This window comes from Telmatherina bonti (genome assembly GCF_933228915.1).
Source record: "Telmatherina bonti genome assembly, chromosome: 13".
NCBI classification, from domain to species: Eukaryota; Metazoa; Chordata; class Actinopteri; order Atheriniformes; family Telmatherinidae; genus Telmatherina; species Telmatherina bonti.
This window is the reverse complement of record NC_136611.1, coordinates 12,167,057-12,173,835: the sequence shown is the minus strand read 5'-3', so window position 1 is coordinate 12,173,835 and position 6,779 is coordinate 12,167,057.

The window sequence follows — 6,779 nt, the reverse complement described above, 5'->3', positions numbered from 1 at the left end:
TGCTTCACAGTGAAAAAAAAAGATTAATTATTTTTTTAAAAACTCCCAGTTTAACATAGACAGTGTCTATTATCTATACTTCTTGCCTGAAAAAGGTCACTGATATACTTATGCACCACATTTAGCGTTGCTTATGGCATGAATTTTGCAGTGTCATCATTTCAAAAAGCTAATGCAGCGTCATGGCATTCAAATCAAATCAAAGGTTTTTTTTTTTATCAAGCACTTTCATAAATCACAAGGTATCCAAAGTACTTTACATGTTAATAGAATAAATCAACATTAAAAGCTTGAATAAAAACAGTTAAATAGACAATATATGACAAAAAAAAAGAGGGGGTGGGCCTAGAAGGTCCTCCTCACTGGAGTTTAAAGTCAATTTAAAAAGATGAGTTTTTAAAAGAGACAAAACATTAATTTCCATTCAGAGTTGAATTATTTCTTTGTGAAGATATTATTATTTTCTAAATGGATTTAAGATCTGAATTGCTTTTAACCCAATGAAGCCTGACATTTGCATCTTTGAACAACTATATCTGCCTTTACCAAAATATTCAATGATGAAAAAAAAGAAAAGAAAAACTGGTCACACAGTACATTTAGGACGAAGGAAGCCTCTCTTTTTTTTTTTTTTTTACATGTGGCGTTGCTGAATGAAGACCTGGCAAATGAAGCAATTCCAGATCATGTGGCACCCACAGGGCAGGGATGGCTTGATGGGTGCAGTGCTTCATCCACCCTGATACCCTCATATGACGGTGGAAAACAGTCAAATCAGGAGTCATCCAGCCCAGTTTCAGAAGAAATTGTAAAACAGGAAAATTTACTCCTCCTGTAAGTAATAGGTTCACAGTTCAGGCCTGAACCATGCGAGAAGATAATGAGTTGGGAACATCGCATTATCGCTGAATATTAAAATACAATTGAAATTTACACCATTGAGTTTAGTTAGAAACACCAAACATCCTCCCTGAATTCACAGAAAACATAAAAATATCTCTAAAGTCAGTGAATGACGTCTTTCTATTGACGGATACATGACAAGACACATCTTGCATCAAGGTTTCTGTGTTTTCCTGTCCTGTCTGCTGGAATGTGGGTGTGCATTCTGAATTTGTACAGGTTGGTACAAGCATGTGGGTATGCAAGGCGCTCCACGTCACATCCAGCAGCTGGCAGACGCTCAAGCTATTCTCTGCAAATTAGATCTTTTTCCCCAGATCATATTGTTTCTGATTTTTTTTTTTTTTTTGGATGCTGATATTGTGTCTCATCAAAAACAAAACTAAAAACTTGATAAGTGTGTCATAATTAACATCCCTTTTTGCAAGCGAAGAATTAAGTCATTAAAGTTTCATTAAAAACTTTAGTTTCCATTTTTCTCCTCTGCTGATCCCAACGCATGGAGGTCGAGTTTACATTTCTACTCGGACATAATAATGTTCACTTTTCATGTCTTATTGACATTGAGAATTGGCCAAATGTGCTTATAAGGGTTACATTTTTAAATAGATTATTTTGTGAGCACATTGGGATGTCAGAACAGGATCCAAACCATTTAAACCAGTACCATTCTTGATGTGGTTTCATACTTTCATATAGATATGCATCTCGGGAGCTCTCCGCCCACGCAGACAGGCATTTTACCAGCATAGACAGAAAGTCTGGATTTTAGATCCTGTTCTTTTTAAACTATATGTGGCAACTGGGTGATGTCATGTAGTCAGTTAGATAGTTGTCAGGAGACACAACTTACCTTTATCGTTATGCTGATGACACACAGCTTTATGTTGTAATATATACGACCAGTCCGTTTGCTTTTTAATTGCATTGACTGCTGAACCAGAACTGACCTGTACTGGTTATCAGTCCTGAGGACTACGCTATAAACTGAAAGCTTTGGCCTTCTATTGGTGGCTTATTTGACTCAAATGTAAACTGCAAAAACAAGATTTGTCACATATCAAAGACTGACTTTTATCAACTTAAAAACATTTCTCTGAAAAGTTAAAACACAAACTTTACTCAATGCTGTTATTGCCTGCAGAAAATTGTAATGCCCTCCTTTCTGGTTTTCTCCCTGAAGAAAGTTTGGACTTTTTAAAAGAGAAGTTTAGTCTTTTGTTTTTATCCTGCTTTAACTAAATTTGATCAGTAGCTTTAATAATACTGTATTTATTTTTATTATTTAAAAGTTTTTTAAAATAAGGTTTTGGTTTCATACATCTCATTTATTGTACTGCATTTTATTCTTGTAGAAATGAATGTGTTCTTCAGTTGGTATTTATATCTTTTTATTCCTTTGAATCTCCTTCCAGTTTCCAGTGTTTCTTCACTGCAAAGTGCTGAGAGTTGGATTGCACTTACCTTACTTCATTGTCTGCTTTTCGATACCTACAGAATCAGACAGAACTATGATGCCCTTACCCGTTAGATTCATGGGGAGGGTGTGCGTACAGGCTTTTAACTGGTATTGTATGTATGTGTATTGGTGAGTGTGTGTTATACGTGTGTACAAACATCTGTAGGTTTGAATACAAACTCACTTCTTCTGTTTTTAATTTGTGAAGCACTTTGTGCTGCATTTCATTGTTTAGAAAGTGCGATAAAGTTTTGATTGGCATATGCAGTCTGCATAGGCGTAATGAATAAAAAACTGTCACGATACGCTAATTGAAATAATGTTAGCTTCAGTCAGACAGAGCCAGCAGGGGAAATAAACAACGGATTTCATAACAAAAGGAATGAAACATGAAAAACTTTAAATGGCAAAGAAGCACTGATGAAAAATATGACATTTGCGTAGGACAATTAAAAAAAAAATTATTTTAACATTTATCTTCCCCGCACCACAAATCTCAGCCCACTATGACTTGTGTCTTTCCCACAGCCGTGGTTACTACACAACCCAAAACAACCAGTGAAGTGAGAGAATTGTGGTAAATAAAACGCTATAGCACCAACAGAGAGCTCAACAAGAACCATTCTCAGCCCATTAAAAGTAGCCTGAACTTTGCTACTGAAAAAAAGGTTTAAATTTCTAATATGTTGTAACATTTCCATAACTGTCCCAGTTTTGGTTGTGGTGACTTGTACAGATGACTAGAGAGAGCTTTCTGCTGACACACTGCTTCCTGCAGCTCCTAACGTGCCACTCATGCAGCACATGACAAAAATGGGAGGTGCATGACCGTATGTAGTGGTAGGAAGTTAATTTGAGTTAAATGCAAAGCAGTCAAGTGTAGAACGTGTTGCTATTCCTGCCTTCCAGAAAACAGCAGGACTGAGAAACCATTTAATCAAGTAACACCTGTGATTGTAGAAAGATTTTGACAAATACACCTTTATTTTTTTTTAAGTGACACTGAGCTGAAACAAGGTGAAGGTTTAATGTAATCACTTCAGAGGTACAAATTTATGGTTTTATTTATTCCCGAAGCAAACACATCCTATTTCCATCTAAAGTCTTGACCTTTTTTGTCATTTTGTTTAACAGGTGTGCTGCTGATATGGCCATACGTACTCACCAAGAGTGTCTCACCCAGACAGCAAACGGCAGACACCTCCTCCCTATCTGCAGGTATCCACAAGTGCAACTATAATGATAAAATCTTCAAAACTGGTAATTCACTGTGAGATCTTCAAGACAAATCCTGGCATTTGTGAAAAGATTTTACCTTCATATTATTTTGTCTGAGTTCTAGGTAAGGCATTATAGGCGCTAGAGGTAATCCTGTGGGTGTTATGAACTCTTAATAACCTGAGACAATATCTTCCTACATGTTGTTTTTGAAGTGGCCTGGTGTCACTCTGAAATTGTGCAAGCAGATTAACTCAGGAAACCAATTTTTCACATTGTCTTACCTTGACTTGATAGTTTCCTAAATAAGAATGGTCTTCTTTGGCATTTGGACTATTTTCTGCTGCTTTGAAAGGATAGCTTTGAAGGCTTTTTGGGGGAAAATCTTTTAGGAGGGTTAGTACAGTTGTAGAGGGGCAACAATTCTGATAGTGAACACACCACAGCAGCTCAACAGACATGTGGCATTGGCAAGAATAGCTCACAAGAAACCTAAAAGGGTTAGGTTGAATCCTATTTGTTTTAACAAACCTCAGGAAATATGGTGTGAGAATTGGTATGGTATGAAGTTTAAGGAAACACAAGCAGCAATTCTAGTGAATCTTCATATGTTTTGACTGAAAAGTTGTATCTAAAAAGTTAAGTGCCAACTTATTAATGTGGGTAATGTCTATTTGTGGAATATGGCACTTGTTCAAGTTAAGGGTCATGGGGAAGCTGGAGCCTATCCCAGCCTTCATTCAGCGAGAGGCAGGGTACACCCTGGACAGGTCACCAGGCCACGGGGCTGATCACTATGCCATGGTATATAGAATCATTACCAATTATTTGCTGAGTCAAAAGATTTATAAAAACTTTTTTTTTATTACCTGTTATTTCTATAGAAGACACTGAACAATGAATATGCAGTTGAAGCCACAAATGACAAAACTTTCTTTAAAATTTGAATAAAATTGTTCCAAATCTAAATACATGTAATCTTTTAATGCCAAACAATATTCAGACAAAAATGTCTCCCTTCCTTGTGTTTCAGGGCAGGTCGAAGAGCGCCCTCATGTGGTGAGGCGTTCGGCTCAGAGCTGCAACAGCTCGTTTGACAACTACTGCCTGAACAACGGCAAGTGCATGCTGATGGTGGACATGAATGAGCACCACTGCAAGTATGTTCACATGCAGCACTGCGATGCTGGGTTGAGCATGTGTGTTTCTGCTGCTTCGTCTCCAAAGTGTAATCATGCATGACTTCTCTGGTTGTGTTGCAGCTGTGAGCGAGGCTTCGTCGGCCCCAGGTGCAGCATACCAGAGCTGGTTTTCCAGCCAGGGAGGGAAGAGCAAGTCATTCTCATCATTTTCTGTGTGGGTCTGCTGGTAGTAGGTGCGGTCGGAACTCTGTACTTCTGCTATAAGTGGTAAGCCTCTCAAGTGAATGCGACCAGTAAGCCTGTTTGCTTGTATTATTTTTAAGACTTCTAATGTGATTTAAGTATTTCTGAGAGTATTGGATAAATAAAGAAGATCAGCATTAAAGCATCATTGCAGCTTTTAATGTGTGTGTTTTAGGAATACAGGGGATTACGAACACAAGACAGAAATAACCCAACAAGACTTAAAGTCTTATGCAGTTTGCATTAAAGCACATTACAGGAGCATTTTTTTTCAAAGTGGCCTTCATATCCGGCTAAAATTAAACAAGGTTAAATCTTGTGTGGGACTCTGACACAGCCTGAAAACAGCATGTCTCACCTTTTATTGGCAAATGATTCAGCTAATAGTAAAAAGTCTCTGGAACCACCTTGTTTAAACTTGCCAAACCACCAAAATCACTCCTTGTTTCCTCAAATCCTGCAGCTTTGATGTTATAAAAAGATTTTTATAAAGCATTGAATGTGCTGTGTTATTTTTCCAGGTGTAAGAAAAACAAATTCCCACGCCAGCAGAAGAAGCAGGGCTACAAAGGAGTCCAGATTGCTTAGTGGCTCAAACACTCACACTCAACCTCTGCATCTGTTACTGGATCAGTATTTTCCTTTTTTCACTTTCTACATAACATTTCTACTCAGCCTTGTGTGTTGCAGGGCTTTATCAAGCAGGCAGATGATCACAAAGAGATTAAAGTGGTCAAAAGAAATAGCTTTGTGTGTGGAGCGATTGTTTTCCAGGTGTACTGGTTCTTAAGTTTCAGTACCTGTTACACTCAGTTTGAAAAGATGAATAGAGAGACGCACAAAAACAGTTTCTGTGGGTGAAACCACCCACTTGATGGTGGAAAATTAATAGAGATTGAACAAATACCAGGACTAAAAATGGACCATTGCACTTGCTGTGACTTGTAGTGATCCAATATTTAAAAAAAAAAAAAAGTAAGTTTCTGTTTGTGAAAACCTCATCATGCTGTTTTACAAGTAGATAAAAGCTGACAAAAAAAACTAAATTGACAGACAGGAATAATCTTTACAGCCATGGTGTTGTAGTTACTTTGGTTTAACTTCTCTTGCCACATGTTTTGGTATTTCTTGGTACCTTTTTTTTTTTTTTTTCCTATTTATGTATCCTAATCTTGTTTTTATATTTATTGTGTTCTTTTGCTTTGGAACATAAAAGCCACAACCTTCTTTGTTGCTGTCATTAAACTGGTAGCTGTGTTTAGTTTTATCATGTAAATAACTTATTTTAAAATGTTAACTGGAATCGTGCCTCTTTTAAAAAAAAAAAACAAAAACAAAACTTTGTAACTTAAAAAATGAATAGAACTTGAATTCTTTTTATTTTATTTTATTATTTTTTTTTTTTTACATTTATATGTTTTAGAAACATAATAAAGGTACAGTTCAAAGTCTTCACTGTAGTGAAGTCTCCATGGAATTTTCACACAGTAATTGTCCATGTGCCAGAAAGAAAAACGAATAAAATATGAATGAAATGTTTATCTCAGATTTTTTGTTTGATTCCTTTGTTCATTTCACAGACTCTTCTTTCAGGCAGTCATAACAAACCTGTTAAAGTTCTAGCAGCAGTTTGTGTTGAAAGTTGTTTTGTCGTATTTACAGGTAGGTGCACTGAATCTCCATGCAGCTTGATGTTTTATATATACATATATATATATATATATATATATATATATATATATATATATATATATATATATATATATATATATATATATATATATATATATATATATATATATATATATATGTAT